The sequence below is a fragment of the Biomphalaria glabrata genome, chromosome 6 (assembly GCF_947242115.1).
Source record: "Biomphalaria glabrata chromosome 6, xgBioGlab47.1, whole genome shotgun sequence".
Lineage (NCBI taxonomy): Eukaryota > Metazoa > Mollusca > Gastropoda > Planorbidae > Biomphalaria > Biomphalaria glabrata.
Genome location: NC_074716.1, coordinates 39,762,861 through 39,785,466, shown reverse-complemented (window position 1 = coordinate 39,785,466; position 22,606 = coordinate 39,762,861). Strand labels below are relative to the sequence as shown.

Sequence of the window (22,606 nt, the reverse complement as noted above, 5' to 3'; positions counted from 1 at the left end):
TGAGCACTCCTTACTGCAATCCTCATTCCTTTCTTTTTTTTTATCCCGGTCTTTCGTTCACAATCGACCCTCTCTCTCTCTCTCTCCCTCCCTCCCTCCCCCCCCCTCTCTCTCTCTCTCTCTCGGTCTCTTACTTATGACTCCGCACACGCGTTTCAATGGAGGCTTTTTTTTTTTTTTTTTGAAGTGAGAGCGATTAGGGCGACTCGCGGTAGTGTGGCAGCGTCTACGGCAAGTGGCGACAACTCAATGAAGAGTTCCTGCTTTAATTAACGCGCGTTGTTCCCCCTTTATGCCCAAAATGAAAACATTAGGTTTCTTTTAACACCTGATGTGTGTTAGAAGCCGCCAAAAGCCACCGGATATTCTGTCAATAACTTTTCTATTTAAATCTGACACCATGTGACGTTTTATTGTAGTGTTTTCTTTCGTGTCAAAAAAAAATCGTTGTTTTGTATTTCACTTGATCTTCGTGGAGTAATGTTGTTGTTTCTTCTTTTTAATTTTCTATAAATGTGTGATGCTATTTAATACGAGAAGGTTTATTGATTGTGCCATGGATATCAACACATCGCTGGATTGTTGACTTTTCTCATTGGTCACAGTTGACTACATACGAGCGAAATGAGTCTTGGATAACGGATAATTGCAGGTAATATTATAATTAGATTTTGTGTCTCCCATTCTTTTTCAATTTTCTCCACTCTCTCTCTCTCTCTCTTCTATCTCTCTCTCTCTCTCTGGCTTGTTCTTTCTTTGCTTTGGAAGTACCATCCGATAGCTTAGAATTGATACAACGTTTTATTTTATTAATTTTAACTTTATGGAGTTCTAGGTTTTGTAATCATCTACAGAAAACAAAATGTGCCTAGATGTATTTACTTCCAAATGGTTCTCTCTATTTCTTTCAATCTCTCTTTCTCTGTCTTTCTTTGTCTATTTTGCTAGCTTGCTAGCTTTTTCCATTAGTTTCTATTCCCCTTTGCTTGTTGGCTGTCTGTGACGGTTTGATCTTCTTTATCTCTGGAATTCTCTCCCTTGTTATGTAGATTTATCTCTTTTCTGCATTTTGGTTTGGGCCAGAATATATATCTTACCCCCCCCCCTCTCTCTATCAATCTTTCTTCTCTAGCGTTTTTTTTTCTCTCTTTTTTAAATTATTTGTTTACCAAGTGGTAAAGTTGTTGCTCCCCTTTCAAACCTTGCGATCCATAGGAGAGAAGATGTAAAGGTCCTCTGCTTTCTGTGGCTCACGGTTAACGAGAGTGTCATGTGGCCAACACAACGATCAACCCGCCAATACTTTTTCCCAACTAATGTCAGATACCCATTAGAGCTGGGTGGACTCAGAGTCATCCTAAATACCCCCTAATTAAAAATATCAGTCTTCACTAGAATTTGAACCCCGGACCCTAGGTTCGGAAGCCAAGCGCTTTACTGCGCCTTTCAACTATTTCATTTTGTATTTCTTTGTTACAATCTCACTTCTATCATTCTCTCTCTCTCTCTCTCTCTCTCTTATTCATTTACCGCCTTTATCTTCATCTTGCTCTGCCTTTCATGCAACCTTTTGTCCATTGGGTCATTTTTTCTTTAGATTGGTGTTTCTTGTCTCACAACTCCTTCCAGGCCGCTCTGGACCTGGGGTGTAGCTAGGGTGGGGGGAGCTGGGGGGTCCAAATTTGAAAATCCCCCCGGGCCCCCACCTCACTTGAGGGGCCCCCAATGAGTGTCCGAAATATGGTTTTACATTAAATATTACGCCATTGATGATGTCGAATGTCAAAATGCAGGGGCTGCTAAAGTTGTCAAGCCCCCGGGCCACCGAATCTCTAGGTACGCCACTGCCCTGGACAAATCTTTCTATCTTTACTTTCTAAATTATTCTCTCTCCACGACTCTCTTCTTTTTTCCTTTTAAATTCTCCTCCTTTCTACCTCACATATCTCTCTATCCCTGCCCCTCCATACCCACTTTTACATTAACTCACTGTGTGTTTTGTTTTTTATCTTTATGCTTCATTTCACGCAATTTTTTTTAAACCTCGGACATTTAGGTGCACACGCTGAGCATTTACCTAATAATTGTAAACGATGCCAATCGTCATAGACCTGCAACGTCACTACCTGTGGGCTGTGAAGACCAATGTCTCGTTGCCACGTCACATGTCTTTACGACGTGGCTGCGAGCTATTGGTCTCCACTGCATAGGTTGCGACAATGCAGGTCAGTGTTGAGGCATTCTATAACGTGTCGCCGTAGACATGTAGCAGACTATTATGCTGCTACCAACAACTACCGTGTGCAGCCTGAGACCTGTTGAGGCTGACATATTCAAATGCTTGGTTATTTCCATTCCCACACAATGGTCCGAGTACTTTTATTTCTTACCCATATCTTCATCTTACAAAACTTTATTTTTTGTTCCAAACTGCGGGTAGCCACATTGTTCCTCATAGAGACACACAATGGCTAGATCTATGACTTGCACACAAAAAAGGTGTGTCCATTATAACGAGGGCGGCTCGTCCTCACACCATACTGTGCACCAGGTTTGAGGTCAAGGATAGAATAAGTGAGATGCATACGTAATTATTTGCAAGGGTTCTCATACAGTGTTTAATTACAATTGTATGTTTGTTGTCCTCTATTGTAGCAAACGTTTATATCCTCATTTCCCTTAGTCGGTCGGATCGTCGGGGCACCACACATGATCAGTCGACCTATTTCTCCATTCCTCTTTGTCTTCTGCCTAGACTAGAATCTGTTTCAATGACCTGATCGTTCATTCTTTGATTTGGTCTTTCCATCGCTTTCTCTGCCTCTGTTTCCCCTGGTACTCTTTCCTGTAAGATAGTCTTTGCGAGACTTGAGTTCTCTGTCTGCCTCTGTTTCCCCTGGTACTCTTTCCTGTAAGATAGTCTTTGCGAGACTCTGTCTGCCTCTGTTTCCCCTGGTACTCTTTCTTGTAAGATAGTCTTTGCGAGACTTGAGTACCTCGTTATATGACCATTCAGAGTAAGTTTGCGTTTTTTATGTTGTTTTGTTTAATAATTAGAGATTGATCATCTACAATATAGCGCGGCTATATCGCCATAGGACACTTAACTAAAGGAATTTTTTTTTTACGGAAATGTTTGTTTTTTCTTGAGGCTTTGAATAAGAGATTGACCCTTTACAGAACAATTAGATCAATTAGATCAGCGGTTCCTAAACATTGCACAGTCCCATCCGTGGCACCGTTCTCCAGTGGGGAACATACGCGCGGTGATGTTCCTCCCACGGTTTGCTTCCGTACATTATAGGGACAAGGAGAGTCCCCCTTTTACGTAAGAGGAGGAAGTTACGTCGTCTGCTCAAGGAGCCCCTGTCTCATCAAAGACGGGTGTGAATAACTGATCACGTGGTTAATGGGCCTGCTGACAGGGAGGTCGGCAAAGAGCCAATCTCTCTTCCTGGCCACGGGGTAAAAGCCTTTTCAGGATCCTAGGGTCATAAAAGGGATTTATCTCGAACCTTTTTTAGACACTTGGACAAGGTAGTGTAATACATTTCATGACTAGAACAGTAGAGATCAATTTGAGATTATGGTTAGAAATATTTGCTCGCATTGGGCTTGCACTTACTACACAATACAATCTTCACTCTGTGTTTAATGCCCGCTAAGACTGTTTCATTATCAGGTTATAGTAAAGCAGAAAAAGTCAATCAATAATGTGTTCTTACAAATGTACTTTAAATATACTTTACGGAGAAGCCCTGTTCCGCAAGGTTGTTAACACCGGAAGTGGTAATGGTCTTAAGCCCATCATTACCTATGAAATGCCTGCATTGGTGTATCTGCCAACCGCATCTGTTTAGACCGTGAATAGATTGAAACATTCCAGTTTATACTTGGTTGACTAAATTTACATAACAATTTCTTTTTCGTTTCATAGATTTGATCATGTAGATTATTATGTTAGCGGTATCTGCGTGGAGCTCAGTGAATGTAACTTAATAATTATGCCCAGACCGCTACAGCTAAGAGCTTTGACTCAATCTACAAAGGTTGCCAGGACTTCTGAAAATTTGTAACGTGAGAATGGAATAAATAAATCCTTTATCTTGACCAAGAGATTCTAAAGCTCTAATCTGAATTTCCTGTGCACCAGGCTATTTGAGCTTCAAATTTAAGACACATTACTTATCAGTTCTTATGGCAGTTTAACTCCAACCAACCAGATGACAGAGACAAGTTTTTTTTGAGGTTTTCATAAACGCGGGGAAGTAAATTAGATGAAACACACTACAAGATAACCAAGATCCGACCAGGTAGACATTTTCCAGGACTAAGAGGGGGGAAAAAAGGAGGTAGGGAGGGAGTGGGGAGAGAGAGGGGTTTGAGCTGGTTTTCGGTTTACTTCTAATTGTTGGCTTTATGGTCTAGGGTTTAATTCTTCTATTTTCATGCCAATGCCACCTGACAAGAGCTTTAAAGAATTGTTTCGGTGGCTTTACCTGGCCTGGTTGTGCGTCAGGGTTGCAGAGAGGTCTGAACAAGTACCGAGACTAAATACACACAATTTTCTAACTAAATGTTCGCACAAACGTTTCACTTGAACATACCACACTACTTAGCATGTGTGACCGGGTGGTATCAACAGTTAAGCTACTTGAAGTAGGGCTCTGCCTACATTTCCATTAAAGAGAATGAACCAGAGCGCTAGGGCATGAAACACTCGCGATACAAAAGAAAATTCAAAAATGCTTTTCTAAGTGTGAGTACTTTTATAAGTGTGATTACAGTGGAACCTCGAGATACGAGCAGCGTCGAGAGCGAAATTTCTCTTAGTTTTACGAGCGACAATTCGAGTTACGAGTTGAGATAAATAGCTAAAATGTAGCGACAATTCGAGTTACGAGTGGAGATAAATAGCTAAAATGTAGCGACAATTCGAGTTACGAGTGGAGATAAATAGCTAAAATGTAGCGACAATTCGAGTTACGAGTGGAGATAAATAGCTAAAATGTAGCGACAATTCGAGTTACGAGTGGAGATAAATAGCTAAAATGTAGCGACAATTCGAGTTACGGGTGGAGATAAATAGCTAAAATGTAGCGACAATTCGAGTTACGGGTGGAGATAAATAGCTAAAATGTAGCGACAATTCGAGTTACGAGTGGAGATAAATAGCTAAAATGTAGCGACAATTCGAGTTACGAGTGGAGATAAATAGCTAAAATGTAGCGACAATTCGAGTTACGAGTGGAGATAAATAGCTAAAATGTAGCGACAATTCGAGTTACGAGTGGAGATAAATAGCTAAAATGTAGCGACAATTCGAGTTACGAGTGGAGATAAATAGCTAAAATGTAGCGACAATTCGAGTTACGAGTGGAGATAAATAGCTAAAATGTAGCGACAATTCGAGTTACGAGTGGAGATAAATAGCTAAAATGTAGCGACAATTCGAGTTACGAGTGGAGATAAATAGCTAAAATGTAGCGACAATTCGAGTTACGAGTGGAGATAAATAGCTAAAATGTAGCGACAATTCGAGTTACGAGTGGAGATAAATAGCTAAAATGTAGCGACAATTCGAGTTACGAGTGGAGATAAATAGCTAAAATGTAGCGACGATTCGAGTTACGAGTGGAAATAAATAGCTAAAATGTAGCGACAATTCGAGTTACGAGTGGAGATAAAGAGCTAAAATGTAGCGACGATGATCGTGCGAAAGCGGATCTCTCCGTTCTCACTCGGAATAGGAACCACAAATGCCAGTGCAGGAAAATGGGGAGAAGTTGCCTCAGCCACTACTTGGACAAAAACGGCAGAGTGTGGGTACACCATGATCTCGACCACTAGCGCGTATCGCAGCGCTTAATAAAGGCTCGTCTCTGTAGTGTGAGTGTTATAGCTTGCGAGTTTAGTGATTGGAATCGGAATTATTCTTGTGCATCATGGGCCCCAAGAAAATTAACGTAAGTACAAAGTCCAATGATACGAAGATGAGGATGGTGTCCATGGAAACGTGGATGCTGTTAATGAAGTGTTTACGTAGCCTTAGGTCTGAGCAGTCAATCCCCCCCCCCTCGCTTCCTCCTCCTCATCCGCACTCGTTAGCCCGGGTTATATTCTGTACCTGTGCATTTATTCATTCATAACAAAGTCATTTTCAGCATTTAGGTAACTTTGGGACTTTATATAGGGTTAGAACCACTTAATTGACTTTACTTTATTTTATATAGGGAAAATTTGTTCTAGATACGAGTAGATCGACTTACGAGCTCGGGTCTGGAACGAATTTAACTCGTATCTCTAGGTTCCTATGTACTCTTATTAGTGTGATTACTTTTATAAGTGTGAGTATTTTTATAAGATTGATTACTTTTATAAGTGTGAGTACTTTTATAAGAATGAGTAGCCTACTTTGTAAGCCTTGTGACCTATACAACAGTAGGGTTGTGTTTTGAGGCCTTCTATAACAAGTGATCTCGGTAGAAATAGACAAGTGCTCCTAAACCTCATAGAAAACACACCCTCTCTCTCTCTCTCTATCTTTCTATCCATCTATCTATCTGAGAAACACACGCTAACATAGAAAATATGAGTTCATCAAAGATGCATTCAGAAAGGTCATGACTTCTCCATGGGTTATTTTACTGTTTGGGTCCCTCAACCAATCTGATGACCGAAACAGTAAAATAACTCTAGAAAAAAACTATAATTTCCGCCATTACATTAGTAGTACGCGTGTCTTCCCCTTTTCACACACACACACACACACACACACACACACACACACACACACACACACACACGTGACCCAACTACATCCATTACCTTCAATAGTAGACGCCAACTCAACTACAGACAACTTTAAAAGAAAACTGTTTACAGCATAATCAGCATAAGGTCAAGCCCAAGGTTATTGAGATCTATTTTTGTAAATCATTCAAAAGGTGGTAAGAAAGGAGAGAACTGCCCCGAGAAGTGATTTAGCGTGGATTTGGAAGGGGGGGGGAAAGAAGATTTGACATGCAAATTATGGAAAGTACATAAATAATTTAAAAAAAAATGAAAGAAAAGTAAAGTAGGAAAATTAATAACCAATACATGATGAAGCATATCAGTATACAGACAAACAAATAGATGGCTGCAGCTTAGTATTTACGACAGTGCTCAAAATTATACTTTTTTATTTTTACTAAAATAGACATACCAATTTTTTTTTTAAATTTAAAGAAGGTAATTGGCATTAAATTTACAAGTACTCAATTTCTTTCTTTACAGTATGACATGCTTTTAGATATGAACATTAGTATTAATAAGGAAAATGTTTTTAAAGCTTTTGAAAAAGTGTAGGAGCCTGCACAAAAATCCTGCCCCGGGACCTCCACTTACATAGATCAGGCCCTGCCTAGACATACCACAAAACAAACCATGAGAGACGCCTACAAGTTTTTTTGTGATACCGAATTCCGTATAAGTCCCACTTGGACTTAGATCCTACTGTTAGGCGCATTGGGTGGCAGGCTGTCTCCATAAAGATTTGTCACTGGCAACGTCTGCAGCCTTTTCCCACCCGTTGTCCACTGCTCTGAGGTCTTCCATGACAGCATGGCGCCAATTTATAGAAGGACGTCCCTACTTGCGCCTTCCTCGTTCTGTCCTCCATGCTTTATGTCATCACAACTCTTGGTATGCGTAATTCACTCTGTCAGAGGACATGTCGTGCAAATATTATGCGACGCTCGGTCACAACCTCATTAAGTGGTCGACTTCCAGTTCGGCTTAGGATTTCTTTGTTTGAGACCTGATCTCTGTAGTTCACACTACTAAAATCCGTTTTAATTTGAGTTCCATGCCTCGCATGCATACTTCGCTGTTGGGATGACGATTGGGTGAAGCCCTTGAGGACGTTAAAGTAGAGAAAATTAGAGACAGTCGGTTGCCCTGTATCCAGGAAGTAGACTCGACTGTTTGTTCAATGAACATCTGTGATATCACTTTTTTTTTATGAGCCTTGTAAGTCTCACAACTTTTTGTTGTTGTTGTTTTACACAGCAGGTGTGGGGGGAAAATGTGTTTATTAAGAAGATATTTAATTCACTCCGGATCCGATGCGCGTGTTAGGTGTGGCGAGCAGAAAAATATTTAAGGGGACTTAAATTTCATTTTAAATGTATGAGATAACTATGACAAATGAACAAGATCATTCCTCTTATATTTCTGTGTTATCATTAAAAGGTTAATAAGCTACAAAATCTTAGATAACTAATCCGACGTCTGTTTTCAAATGCGCAGAACTTTCCAGAACAGCAGCAGTTAAAAGCGTAAATCTTCTATGGGGCGTTTTAGAGTTAGTGCTTTCTCAATAAACTATAAAGCTTTGAAGTGAATCCTCGTAAACATCAATCTCCAGAGACACTCCACAAGAGCACGTTTCCGGAATGTTGTCTCATTCTGTTATGCCCTGTTCGGAGGCGAAAGGATTTCGTTGATAAATGTCCCGAGAGCTTGTTATAACCATCATTTGCCCTGAAGTCTGTGTGAGAATTGGTCCATCTTTGGGTTATTTCCTTACTTACATCACCAAAATCTGTCTGCCTGGTCAAAATCTGTTAAACGTCATTTTTCCCACTTCCTTTTCTATAATCAAGTTGAAACATTGCACATTTATTCATTGTGGGTGACCACAAATGAATCAATAAAAAAAGTCATAAAACCAAAAATTAAAGGAACTTAAAACGGGATACGGAGTTGAAATGTAATGTTCTTGAGGCTTTGAATAAGAGCTTGACCATTTACAAAACTATTAGATCAATCAGACACTCATTATTAGACATCAGTTAGGTCTGGTTCACATCTAACTTCACATTCACTTTCACCTATCCCTTGGTCTGCCAACCTTCTTTCTCCATTCCTCTCTGTCATTTGCCTTTGATAGAATTTCATTATGATATTTTCTGAAAATATTGAAACCTGCCCTTTTACCTGCCTGGGTGGACCACTTCTGATAGAATTCAATACCGATATTCTTCTGAAAATATTTAAACCTGGCTTTTTTTTCTTGCCTGGGTGGACCACTTCGGGGACCGATTTTGAGTTTACACAAACTGTCTTTGTAACCTTGTTTTTTTTATACATTAGGTCATTTTAAAGTTACAGAATTGAAGCATGAATGCTGCGATTGACTTCAAATTAAAACTAATCAAAACTTAAAACGAAACAAAAACTAAAAAAAAAAAAAGATAAAATTGAGTTTGTAATTTAGAACAGCGAGATGACAAGTGGCTAATTGCAGACAATAACTATTTTGTTCTGATTAGAGTGAGTTTGATGCCTGAAGCTCCTGAGAATTACTCTAGAATCACTTCAAGTTATTACGTTGTGAGGCTATGAGTGATCGTTCTTGATGACCTGCCAGATCTATTCAACTGTCTGTATTTGTAGGTTCAAATTTCTTTTTTTTTAATTCTTCTTATTGAAGTTTTCCTTTTTGGACGTCGCTCTTTCTTCTCTATTTTTCTCTTTCTACACCCCTCTCTTTCTCTGCTCTCACCTTTTTCTATCTCGTATTTCAACTTTCTCTCTCCCTTTCTCATTTGATCTCTTTAAGAATACCTCTTTTGTTCACGACCTCTCATTTTTTGGTTTGTTTATCGCAAAAAAAATTTTCGCCACTCTATCTTTGTATTCTTTCTTTCTTGTCACTTTTCTAGCTTTCTTTTTTTATTTTGTCTCTTTTCAATTTGTCTCTTTTTCTGCCTCAATCTATATCTCTTTCTCTTTATGACCATAACTTATTCTTTCTCTCTCTACTTTCTCTCTTTCTCTCTCTCTCTCTCTTTTGCATCATAGACACATATAGTGACACTGACAAAAACTTTCACACACACAAATATAGACAAGCTACAAAACAAACACACAAACATACATTGAATACATGCTCACACATAAATGCTCACACGAACGCACACATACACACAATTATTCATATTAATTTTTAGCATGTTTCTCACTACCTTATCATTCTCTCCTCTCTCTCTTTCTCCTTGTGTTCCACTCTCTCTTTTTGTGTTCCACTCTCTCTCTCTTTTTGTATTCCACTCTCTCTCTTTTTGTGTTCCACTCTCTCTCTCTCTTTTTGTGTTCCACTCTCTCTCTCTCTTTGTGTTCCACTCTCTCTCTCCTTGTGTTCCACTCTCTCTCTCTCACTGCGTTCCACTCTCTCTCTCTCCTTGTGTTCCACTCTCTCTCTCCTTGTGTTCCACTCTCTCTCTCTCCTTGTGTTCAGCTCTCTCTCTCCTTGTGTTCCACTCTCTCTCACTCTCTCCTTGTGCTCCACTCTCTCTCTCTCTCCTTGTGTTCCACTCTCTCTCTCTCTCCATGTGTTCCACCCTCTCTCTCCCCTTGTGATACACTCTCTCTCTCTCTCCTTGTGTTCCACTCTCTCTCTTTTCTTGTGTTCCACTCTCTCTCTCCTTGTGTTCCACTCTCTCTCTCCTTGTGTTCCTCTCTCTCTCTCCTTGTGTTCCACTCTCTCTCTCCTTGTGTTCCACTCTCTCTCTCCTTGTGTTCCACTCTCTCTCTCCCCTTGTGTTCCACTCTCTCTCTCTCTCCTTGTGTTCCACTCTCTCTCTCTCCTTGTGTTCCACTCTCTCTCTCTCTCCTTGTGTTCCACCCTCTCTCTCCCCTTGTGTTACACACTCTCTCTCTCTCCTTGTGTTCCACTCTCTCTCTCTCTCTCCTTGTGTTCCACTCACTCTCTCTCCTTGTGTTCCACTCTCTCTCTCTTTCCTTGTGTTCCACCCTCTCTCTCTCTTTGTGTTCCACTCTCTCTCTCTCCTTGTGTTCCACCCTCTCTCTCCCCTTGTGTTACACTCTCTCTCTCCTTGTGTTCCACCCTCTCTCTCTCCTTGTGTTCCACTATCTCTCTCTCTCCTTGTGTTCCACTCTCTCTCTCTCCTTGTGTTCCACCCACTCTCTCTCCTTGTGTTCCACTCTCTCTCTCTTCTTGTGTTCCACTCTCTCTCTCTCCTTGTGTTCCACTCGCTCTCTCTCTCTCTCTCTCTCTCACTACGTTCCACTCTCTCTCTCTTTCTCCTTGTGTTCCACTCTCTCTCTCTCTCACTACGTTCCACTCTCTCTCTCCTTGTGTTCCACTCTCTCTCTCCTTGTGTTCCACTCTCTCTCTCTCTCCTTGTGTTCCACTCTCTCTCTCTACTTGTGTTCCACTCTCTCTCTCTCTCCTTGTGTTCCATTCTCTCTCTCCTTGTGTTCCACCCTCTCTCTCCCCTTGTGATACACTCTCTCTCTCTCCTTGTGTTCCACTCTCTCTCTCCTTGTGTTCCACTCTCTCTCTCTCATTGTGTTCCTCTCTCTCTCTCTCCTTGTGTTCCACTCTCTCTCTCCTTGTGTTCCGCTCTCTCTCACTCCTTGTGTTCCATCTCTCTCTCCCCTTGTGTTCCACTCTCTCTCTCTCTCCTTGTGTTCCACTCTCTCTCTCTCCTTGTGTTCCACTCTCTTTCTCTCTCCTTGTGTTCCACCCTCTCTCTCCCCTTGTGTTACACACTCTCTCTCTCCTTGTGTTCCACTCTCTCTCTCTCTCTCTCTCCTTGTGTTCCACTCTCTCTCTCTCCTTGTGTTCCACCCTCTCTCTCCCCTTGTGTTACACTCTCTCTCTCCTTGTGTTCCACCCTCTCTCTCTCCTTGTGTTCCACTCTCTCTCTCCTTGTGTTCCACTCTCTCTCTCTCTCTCCTTGTGTTCCACCCACTCTCTCTCCTTGTGTTCCGCTCTCTCTCTCTTCTTGTGTTCCACTCTCTCTCTCTCCTTGTGTTCCACTCGCTCTCTCTCTCTCTCTCACTACGTTCCACTCTCTCTCTTTCTCCTTGTGTTCCACTCTCTCTCTCTCTCACTACGTTCCACTCTCTCTCTTACCTTGTGTTCCACTCTCTCTCTCCTTGTGTTCCATTCTATCTCTCTCCCTGTGTTCCACTCTCTCTCTCTCCTTGTGTTCCACTCTCTCTCTCTCCTTGTGTTCCACTCTCTCTCTCTCCTTGTGTTCCACTCTCTCTCTCTCCTTGTGTTCCACTCTCTCTCTCTCCTTGTGTTCCATTCTTTCTCTCCTTGTGTTCCACTCTTTCTCTCCTTGTGTTCTACTCTCTCTAGCCTTGTGTTCCACTCTCTGACATTGTGTTCCACTCTCTCTCTCTCTCACTACGTTCCACTCTCTTTCTCTCTCCTTGTGTTCCACTCTCTCTCTCTCTCTCCTTGTGTTCCACTCTCTCTCCTTGTGTTCCACACTCTCTCTCTCCTTGTGTTCCACTCTCTCTCTATCCTTGTGTTCCACTCTCTCTCCTTGTGTTCCACTCTCTCTCTCTCACTACGTTCCACTCTTTCTTTCTCCTTGTGTTCCACTCTCTATCCTTGTGTTCCACTCTCTCTCTCTCCTTGTGTTCCACTCTCTCTCTCTCCTTGTGTTCCACACTCTCTCTCTCTCCTTGTGTTCCACTCTCTCTCTCTCTCCTTGTGTTCCACTCTCTTTCTCTTCTTGTGTTCCACTCTCTTTCTCTCCTTGTGTTCCACACTCTCTCTCTCTCCTTGTGTTCCACACACTCTCTCTCTCCTTGTGTTCCACTCTCTCTCTCTCCTTGTGTGCCACTCTCTCTCCTTGTGTTTCACTCTCTCTCTCTCTCACTACGTTCCACTCTCTCTCTCTCTCCTTGTGTTCCACTCTCTATCCTTGTGTTCCACTCTCTCTCTCTCTCCTTGTGTTCCACTCTCTCTCCTTGTGTTCCACTCTATCTCTCTCACACTACGTTCCACTCTATCTCTCTCCTTGTGTTCCACTCTCTCTCCTTTTTTTCCACTCTCTCTCGATCTCACTACGTTCCACTCTCTCTCTCTCCTTGTGTTCCACTCTCTATCCTTGTGTTCCACTCTCTCTCTCTATCCTTGTGTTCCACTCTCTTTCTCTTTCCTTGTGTTCCACTCTCTCTCCTTGTGTTCCACTCTCTCTCTCCTTGTGTTCCACTCTCTCTCTCCTTGTTCCACTCTCTCTCTCTCCTTGTGTTCCACTATCTCTCTCTCTCTCTCTCTCTCTCACTACGTTCCACTCTCTCTCTCTCTCTCCTTGTGTTCCACTCCCTCTCTCTCTCACTACGTTTCACTCTCTCTCTCTCACCTTGTGTTCCACTTTCTCTGTCTCCTTGTGTTCCACTCTCTCTCCTTGTGTTCCACTCTCTCTCCTTGTGTTCCACTCTCTCTCCTTGTGTTCCACTCTCTCTCTCTCTCCTTGTGTTCCATTCTCTCTCTCTCCTTGTGTTCCATTCTTTCTCTCCTTGTGTTCCACTCTCTCTCTCCTTGTGTTCCAATCTCTCTCTCTCCTTGTGTTCCACTCTCTCTCTCTCCTTGTGTTCCACTCTCTCTCTCTCTCCTTGTGTTCCACCCTCTCTCTCCCCCCTTGTGTTACACTCTCTCTCTCTCCTTGTGTTCCACTCTCTCTCTCTCCTTGTGTTCCACTCTCTCTCTCTCCTTGTGCTCCACTCTCTCTCTCTCTCCTTGTGTTCCACTCTCTCTCTCTCCTTGTGTTCCACCCTCTCTCTCCCCTTGTGATACACTGTCTCTCTCTCTCCTTGTGTTCCACTCTCTCTCTCGTTGTGTTCCACTCTCTCTCTCTCCTTGTGCTCCACTCTCTCTCTCTCTCTCCTTGTGTTCCACTCTCTCTCTCTCCTTGTGTTCCACCCTCTCTCTCCCCTTGTGATACACTGTCTCTCTCTCTCCTTGTGTTCCACTCTCTCTCTCTCTTCTTGTGTTCCACTCTCTCTTTCCTTGTGTTCCACTCTCTCTCTCCTTGTGTTCCGCTCTCTCTCTCTCCCTGTGTTCCACTCTCTCTCTCTCCTTGTGTTCCACTCTCTCTCTCTCTCCTTGTGTTCCACTCTCTTTCTCTCCTTGTGTTCCACCCTCTCTCTCCCCTTGTGTTACACACTCTCTCTCTCTCCTTGAGTTCCACTCTCTCTCTCTCTCTCTCTTTGTGTTCCACTCTCTCTCTCCTTGTGTTCCACTTTCTCTCTCTTTCCTTGTGTTCCACCCTCTCTCTCTCTTTGTGTTCCACTCTCTCTCTCTCTCCCCTTGTGTTCCACCCACTCTCTCTCCTTGTGTTCCACTCTCTCTCTCTCCTTGTGTTCCACTCTCTCTCTCTCTTTGTGTTCCACACTCTCTCTCTCTCCTTGTGTTCCACTCTCTCTCTCTCTCCTTGTGATCCACTCTCTTTCTCTTCTTGTGTTCCACTCTCTTTCTCTCCTTGTGTTCCACACTCTCTCTCTCTCCTTGTGTTCCGCTCTCTCTCTCTCCTTGTGTTCCACTCTCTCTCCTTGTGTTCCACACACTCTCTCTCTCCTTGTGTTCCACTCTCTCTCTCTCCTTGTGTGCCACTCTCTCTCCTTGTGTTTCACTCTCTCTCTCTCTCACTACGTTCCACTCTCTCTCTCTCTCCTTGTGTTCCACTCTCTATCCTTGTGTTCCACTCTCTCTCTCTCTCCTTGTGTTCCACTCTCTCTCCTTGTGTTCCACTCTATCTCTCTCACACTACGTTCCACTCTATCTCTCTCCTTGTGTTCCACTCTCTCTCCTTTTTTCCCACTCTCTCTCGCTCTCACTACGTTCCACTCTCTCTCTCTCTCTCCTTGTGTTACACTCTCTCTTTCCTTGTGTTCCACTCTCTTTCTCCTTGTGTTCCGCTCTCTCTCTCTCCCTGTGTTCCATTCTCTCTCTCTCCTTGTGTTCCACTCTCTCTCTCTCTCCTTGTGTTCCACTCTCTTTCTCTCCTTGTGTTCCACCCTCTCTCTCCCCTTGTGTTACACACTCTCTCTCTCACTACGTTCCACTCTCTCTCTCTCCTTGTGTTCCACTCTCTCTCTCTCTTCTTGTGTTCCATTCTTTCTCTCCTTGTGTTCCACTCTTTCTCTCCTTGTGTTCTACTCTCTCTAGCCTTGTGTTCCACTCTCTATCCTTGTGTTTCACTCTCTCTCTCTCTCTACGTTCCACTCTCTCTCTCTCTCCTTGTGTTCCACTCTCTCTCCTTGTGTTTCACACTCTCTCTCTCCTTGTGTTCCACTCTCTCTTTCTATCCTTGTGTTCCACTCTCTCTCTCTCTTCTTGTGTTCCACTCTCTCTTTCCTTGTGTTCCACTCTCTTTCTCCTTGTGTTCCGCTCTCTCTCTCTCCCTGTGTTCCATTCTCTCTCTCTCCTTGTGTTCCACTCTCTCTCTCTCTCCTTGTGTTCCACTCTCTTTCTCTCCTTGTGTTCCACCCTCTCTCTCCCCTTGTGTTACACACTCTCTCTCTCTCCTTGTGTTCCACTCTCTCTCTCTCTCTTTGTGTTCCACTCTCTCTCTCCTTGTGTTCCACTTTCTCTCTCTTTCCTTGTGTTCCACCCTCTCTCTCTCCTTGTGTTCCACCCTCTCTCTCCCCTTGTGTTACACTCTCTCTCTCTCCTTGTGTTCCACTCTCTCTCTCCTTGTGTTCGACTCTATCTCCTTGTGTTCCACTCTCTCTCTCTCTCCCCTTGTGTTCCACCCACTCTCTCTCCTTGTGTTCCACTCTCTCTCTCTCCTTGTGTTCCACTCTCTCTCTCTCTCTCTCTCTCCTTGTGTTCCACTCTCTCTCTCCTTGTGTTCCACTTTCTCTCTCTTTCCTTGTGTTCCACCCTCTCTCTCTCTTTGTGTTCCACTCTCTCTCTCTCCTTGTGTTACACCCTCTCTCTCCCATTGTGTTACACTCTCTCCCTCCTTGTGTTCCACTCTCTCTCTCCTTGTGTTCCACTCTCTCTCTCTCTCCTTGTGTTCCACTCTCTCTCTCTCTCTCCTTGTGTTCCACACACTCTCTCTCCTTGTGTTCCACTCTCTCTCTCTTCTTGTGTTCCACTCTCTCTCTTTGCTTGTGTTCCACTCGCTCTCTCTCTCTCACTACGTTCCACTCTCTCTCTCTCCTTGTGTTCCACTCTCTCTCTCTCTTCTTGTGTTCCATTCTTTCTCTCCTTGTGTTCCACTCTTTCTCTCCTTGTGTTCTACTCTCTCTAGCCTTGTGTTCCACTCTCTATCCTTGTGTTTCACTCTCTCTCTCTCTCTACGTTCCACTCTCTCTCTCTCTCCTTGTGTTCCACTCTCTCTCCTTGTGTTTCACACTCTCTCTCTCCTTGTGTTCCACTCTCTCTCTATCCTTGTGTTCCACTCTCTCTCTCCATGTGTTCCACTCTCTCTCTCTCACTACGTTCCACTCTTTCTCTCTCCTTGTGTTCCACTCTCTATCCTTGTGTTCCACTCTCTCTCTCTCCTTGTGTTCCACTCTCTCTCTCTCCTTGTGTTCCACACTCTCTCTCTCTCCTTGTGTTCCACTCTCTCTCTCTCCTTGTGTTCCACTCTCTTTCTCTTTTTGTGTTCCACTCTCTTTCTCTCCTTGTGTTCCACACTCTCTCTCTTCTTGTGTTTCGCTCTCTCTCTCTCCTTGTGTTCCACTCTCTCTCCTTGTGTTCCACACTCTCTCTCTCTCCTTGTGTTCCACTCTCTCTCTCTCCTTGTGTGCCACTCTCTCTCCTTGTGTTTCACTCTCTCTCTCTCTCACTACGTTCCACTCTCTCTCTCTCCTTGTGTTCCACTCTCTCTCCTTGTGTTCCACTCTATCTCTCTCTCACTACGTTCCACTCTCTCTCTCTCTCCTTGTGTTCCACTCTCTCCCCTTTTTTCCACTCTCTCTCGCTCTCACTACGTTCCACTCTCTCTCTCTCTCCTTGTGTTCCACTCTCTATCCTTGTGTTCCACTCTCTTTCTCTATCCTTGTGTTCCACTCTCTTTCTCTCTCCTTGTGTTCAACTCTCTCTCCTTGTGTTCCACTCTCTCTCTCCTTGTGTTCCACTCTCTCTCTCCTTGTGTTCCACTCTCTCTCTCTCCTTGTGTTCCACTATCTCTCTCTCTCTCTCTCTCACTACGTTCCACTCTCTCTCTCTCTCCTTGTGTTCCACTCCCTCTCTCTCTTACTACGTTTCACTCTCTCTCTCTCACCTATTGTTCCACTTTCTCTGTCTCCTTGTGTTCCACTCTCTCTCCTTGTGTTCCACTCTCTCTCCTTGTGTTCCACTCTCTCTCTCTCTCCTTGTGTTCCATTCTCTCTCTCTCCTTGTGTTCCACTCTTTCTCTCCTTGTGTTCCACTCTCTCTCTCCTTGTGTTCCACTCTGTCTCTCTCCTTGTGTTCCACTCTCTCTCTCTCCTTGTGTTCCACTCTCTCTCTCTCTCCTTGTGTTCCACCCTCTCTCTCCCCCCATGTGTTACACTCTCTCTCTCTCTCCTTGTGTTCCACTCTCTCTCCTTGTGTTCCACTCTCTCTCTCCTTGTGTTCCACTCTCTCTCTCCTTGTGTTCCACTCTCTCTCTCTCTCCTTGTGTTCCACTCTCTCTCTCTCCTTGTGTTCCACTCTCTCTCTCTCTCCTTGTGTTCCACTCTCTCTCTCTCCTTGTGTTCCACTCTCTCTCTCTCTCCTTGTGTTCCACTCTCTCTCTCTCTCCTTGTGTTCCACCCTCTCTCTCCCCTTGTGATACACTGTCTCTCTCTCTCCTTGTGTTCCACTCTCTCTCTCTCTTCTTGTGTTCCACTCTCTCTCTCCTTGTGTTCCACTCTCTCTCTCCTTGTGTTCCGCTCTCTCTCTCTCCCTGTGTTCCACTCTCTCTCTCTCGTGTTCCACCCTCTCTCTCCACTTGTGTTACACACTCTCTCTCTCTCCTTGTGTTCCACTCTCTCTCTCTTTCCTTGTGTTCCACCCTCTCTCTCTCTTTGTGTTCCACTCTCTCTCTCTCCTTGTGTTCCACCTTCTCTCTCCCCTTGTGTTACACTCTCTCTCTCCTTGTGTTCTACTCTCTCTCTCCTTGTGTTCCACTCTCTCTCCTTGTGTTCCACTCTCTCTCTCTCTCCCCTTGTGTTCCACCCACTCTCTCTCCTTGTGTTCCACTCTCTCTCTCTCCTTGTGTTCCACTCTCTCTCTCTCTCTCCTTGTGTTCCACTCTCTCTCTCCTTGTGTTCCACTTTCTCTCTCTTTCCTTGTGTTCTACCCTCTCTCTCTCTTTGTGTTCCACTCTCACTCTCCTTGTGTTCCACCCTCTCTCTCCTCTTGTGTTACACTCTCTCTCTCCTTGTGTTCCACTCTCTCTCTCCTTGTGTTCCACTCTCTCTCTCTCTCCTTGTGTTCCACTCTCTCTCTCTCTCCCCTTGTGTTCCACCCACTCTCTCTCCTTGTGTTTCACTCTCTCTCTCTTCTTGTGTTCCACTCTCTCTCTCTCTCTCCTTGTGTTCCACTCTCTCTCTCTTCTTGTGTTCCACTCTCTCTCTCTTCTTGTGTTCCACTCTCTCTCTCTCCTTGTGTTCCACTCGCTCTCTTTCTTACTACGTTCCACTCTCTCTCTTACCTTTTGTTCCACTCTCTCTCTCCTTGTGTTCCATTCTCTCTCTCTCCCTGTGTTCCACTCTCTCTCTCCTTGTGTTCCACTCTCTCTCTCTTCTTGTGTTCCACTCTCTCTCTCTCTCCTTGTGTTCCACTCTCTCTCTCTCCTTGTGTTCCACTCTCTCTCTCTCTCTCCTTGTGTTCCATTCTTTCTCTCCTTGTGTTCCACTCTTTCTCTCCTTGTGTTCTACTCTCTCTAGCCTTGTTTTCCACTCTCTATCCTTGTGTTCCACTCTCTCTCTCTCTCTCCTTGTGTTCCACTCTCTTTCTCCTTGTGTTCCACTTTCTCTCTCTTTCCTTGTGTTCCACCCTCTCTCTCTCTTTGTGTTCCACTCTCTCTCTCTCCTTGTGTTCCACTCTCTCTCTATCCTTGTGTTCCACTCTCTCTCCTTGTGTTCCACTCTCTCTCTCTCACTACGTTCCACTCTTTCTCTCTCCTTGTGTTCCACTCTCTATCCTTGTGTTCCACTCTCTTTCTCTCCTTGTGTTCCACTCTCTCTCTCCTTGTGTTCTACACTCTCTCTCTCTCCTTGTGTTCCACTCTCTCTCTCTCTCCTTGTGTTCCACTCTCTTTCTCTTCTTGTGTTCCACTCTCTTTCTCTCCTTGTGTTCCACACTCTTTCTCTCTCCTTGTGTTCCGCTCTCTCTCTCTCCTTGTGTTCCACTCTCTCTCCTTGTGTTCCACACTCTCTCTCTCTCCTTGTGTTCCACTCTCTCTCTCTCCTTGTGTGCCACTCTCTCTCCTTGTGTTTCACTCTCTCTCTCTCTCTCACTACGTTCCACTCTCTCTCTCTACCTTTGTTCCACTCTCTATCCTTGTGTTCCACTCTCTCTCTCTCCTTGTGTTCCACTCTCTCTCTTTGTGTTCCACTCTATCTCTCTCTCACTACGTTCCACTCTCTCTCTCTCCTTGTGTTCCACTCTCTCTCCTTTTTTCCCACTCTCTCTCGCTCTCACTACGTTCCACTCTCTCTCTCTCTCTCCTTGTGTTACACTCTCTATCCTTGTGTTCCACTCTCTCTTTCTATCCTTGTGTTCCACTCTCTTTCTCTCTCCTTGTGTTCCACTCTCTCTCCTTGTGTTCCACTCTCTCTCTCCTTGTGTTCCACTCTCTCTCTCCTTGTGTTCCACTCTCTCTCTCCTTGTGTTTCACTATCTCTCTCTCTCTCTCACTACGTTCCACTCTCTCTCTCTCTCTCCTTGTGTTCCACTCCCTCTCTCTCTCACTACGTTTCACTCTCTCTCTCTCACCTTGTGTTCCACTTTCTCTGTCTCCTTGTGTTCCACTCTCTCTCCTTGTGTTCCACTCTCTCTCCTTGTGTTCCACTCTCTCTCTCTCCTTGTGTTCCATTCTCACTCTCTCCTTGTGTTCCACTCTCTCTCTCTTTGTGTTCCACTCTCTCTCTCTCCTTATGTTCCACTCTCTCTCTCTTTCCTTGTGTTCCACTCTCTCTCTCTCCTTGTGTTCCACCCTCTCTCCCCCCTTGTGTTCCACTCTCTCTCTCTCTCCTTGTGTTCCACTCTCTCTCTCTCTCCTTGTGTTCCACTCTCTCTCTCTCCTTGTGTTCCACTTTCTCTCTCCTTGTGTTCCACTCTCTCTCTCCTTGTGTTCAACTCTCTCTCTCTCCTTGTGCTCCACTCTCTCTCTCTCTCCTTGTGTTCCACTCTCTCTCTCTCTCCCCTTGTGTTCCACCCACTCTCTCTCCTTGTGTTCCACTCTCTCTCTTTCCTTGTGTTCCACTCTCTCTCTCTCTCTCTCTATCTCCTTGTGTTCCACTCTCTCTCTCCTTGTGTTCCACTTTCTCTCTCTTTCCTTGTGTTCCACCCTCTCTCTCTCTTTGTGTTCCACTCTCTCTCTCCTTGTGTTCCACCCTCTCTCTCCCCTTGTGTTACACTCTCTCTCTCCTTGTGTTCCACTCTCTCTCTCCTTGTGTTCCACTCTCTCTCACTTCTTGTGTTCCACTCTCTCTCTCTCTCCTTGTGTTCCACCCACTCTCTCTCCTTGTGTTCCACTCTCTCTCTCTTCTTGTGTTCCACTCTTTCTCTCTCCTTGTGTTCCACTCGCTCTCTCTCTCTCACTACGTTCCACTCTCTCTCTTACCTTGTGTTCCACTCTCTCTCTCCTTGTGTTCCATTCTCTCTCTCTCCCTGTGTTCCACTCTCTCTCACCTTGTGTTCCACTCTCTCTTTCTCCTTGTGTTCCACTCTCTCTCTCTCTCCTTGTGTTCCACTCTCTCTCTCTCCTTGTGTTCCACTCTCTCTCTCTCTCCTTGTGTTCCATTCTTTCTCTCCTTGTGTTCCACTCTTTCTCTCCTTGTGTTCTACTCTCTCTAGCCTTGTGTTCCACTCTCTCTCTCTCTCACTACGTTCCACTCTCTTTCTCTCTCCTTGTGTTCCACTCTCTCTCTCTCTCCTTGTGTTCCACTCTCTCTCCTTGTGTTCCACACTCTCTCTCTCCTTGTGTTCCACTCTCTCTCTATCCTTGTGTTCCACTCTCTCTCCTTGTGTTCCACTCTCTCTCTCTCACTACGTTCCACTCTTTCTCTCTCCTTGTGTTCCACTCTCTATCCTTGTGTTCCACTCTCTCTCTCTCCTTGTGTTCTACACTCTCTCTCTCTCCTTGTGTTCCACTCTCTCTCTCTCTCCTTGTGTTCCACTCTCTTTCTCTTCTTGTGTTCCACTCTCTTTCTCTCCTTGTGTTCCACACTCTCTCTCTCTCCTTGTGTTCCGCTCTCTCTCTCCTTGTGTTCCACTCTCTCTCCTTGTGTTCCACACTCTCTCTCTCTCTCCTTGTGTTCCACTCTCTCTCTCCTTGTGTGCCACTCTCTCTCCTTGTGTTTCACTCTCTCTCTCTCTCACTACGTTCCACTCTTTCTCTCTCCTTGTGTCCCACTCTCTATCCTTGTGTTCCACTCTCTCTCTCTCTCCTTGTGTTCCACTCTCTCTCCTTGTGTTCCACTCTCTCTCGCTCTCACTACGTTCCACTCTCTCTCTCTCTCCTTGTGTTCCACTCTCTCTCTCTATCCTTGTGTTCCACTCTCTTTCTCTCTCCATGTGTTCCACTCTCTATCCTTGTGTTCCACTCTCTCTCTCTATCCTTGTGTTCCACTCTCTTTCTCTCTCCTTGTGTTCCACTCTCTCTCCTTGTGTTAAACTCTCTCTCTCCTTGTGTTCCACTCTCTCTCTCCCTGTGTTCCACTCTCTCTCTCTCCTTGTGTTCCACTATCTCTCTCTCTCTCTCTCACTACGTTCCACTCTCTCTCTCTCTCTCCTTGTGTTCCACTCTCTTTCTCTCTCCATGTGTTCCACTCTCTATCCTTGTGTTCCACTCTCTCTCTCTATCCTTGTGTTCCACTCTCTTTCTCTCTCCTTGTGTTCCACTCTCTCTCCTTGTGTTCCACTCTCTCTCTCCTTGTGTTCCACTCTCTCTCTCCTTGTGTTTTACTCTCTCTCTCCTTGTGTTCCACTCTCTCTCTCTCCTTGTGTTCTACTCTCTCTCTCTCCTTGTGTTCCACTATCTCTCTCTCTCTCTCACTACGTTCCACTCTCTCTCTCTCTCTCCTTGTGTTCCACTCCCTCTCTCTCTCACTACGTTTCACTCTCTCTCTCTCACCTTGTGTTCCACTTTCTCTGTCGCCTTGTGTTCCACTCTCTCTCCTTGTGTTCCACTCTTTCTCCTTGTGTTCCACTCTCTCTCCTTGTGTTCCACTCTCTCTCTCTCTCCTTGTGTTCCATTCTCTCTCTCTCCTTGTGTTCCACTCTTTCTCTCCTTGTGTTCCACTCTCTCTCTCTTTGTGTTCCACTCTCTCTCTCTCCTTGTGTTCCACTCTCTCTCTCTCCTTGTGTTCCACTCTCTCTCTCTTCTTGTGTTCCACCCTTTCTCTCCCCCCTTGTGTTACACTCTCTCTCTCTCTCCTTGTGTTCCACTCTCTCTCTCTCTCCTTGTGTTCCACTCTCTCTCTCTCCTTGTGTTCCACTCTCTCTCTCCTTGTGTTCCACTCTCTCTCTCCTTGTGTTCAACTCTCTCTCTCCTTGTGCTCCACTCTCTCTCTCTCTCTCCTTGTGTTCCACTCTCTCTCTCTCTCCTTGTGTTCCACCCTCTCTCTCCCCTTGTGATACACTGTCTCT

The 22,606-nt window shown here is 44.6% G+C and overlaps 1 protein-coding gene across 1 annotated transcript in view; it reads left to right on the top strand.

Moving 5' to 3' along the window:
• Positions 1 to 243: 243 nt before the first annotated feature.
• Positions 244 to 22,606, top strand: part of LOC106056440 (pyrokinin-1 receptor-like) — a 231,321-nt gene continuing 208,958 nt past the window's right edge. Inside the window, exon 1 of the mRNA XM_056032859.1 lies at positions 244 to 652. The gene's annotated coding sequence lies outside the window, so the exon portion shown is untranslated. The remainder of the gene's footprint in view (positions 653 to 22,606) is intronic.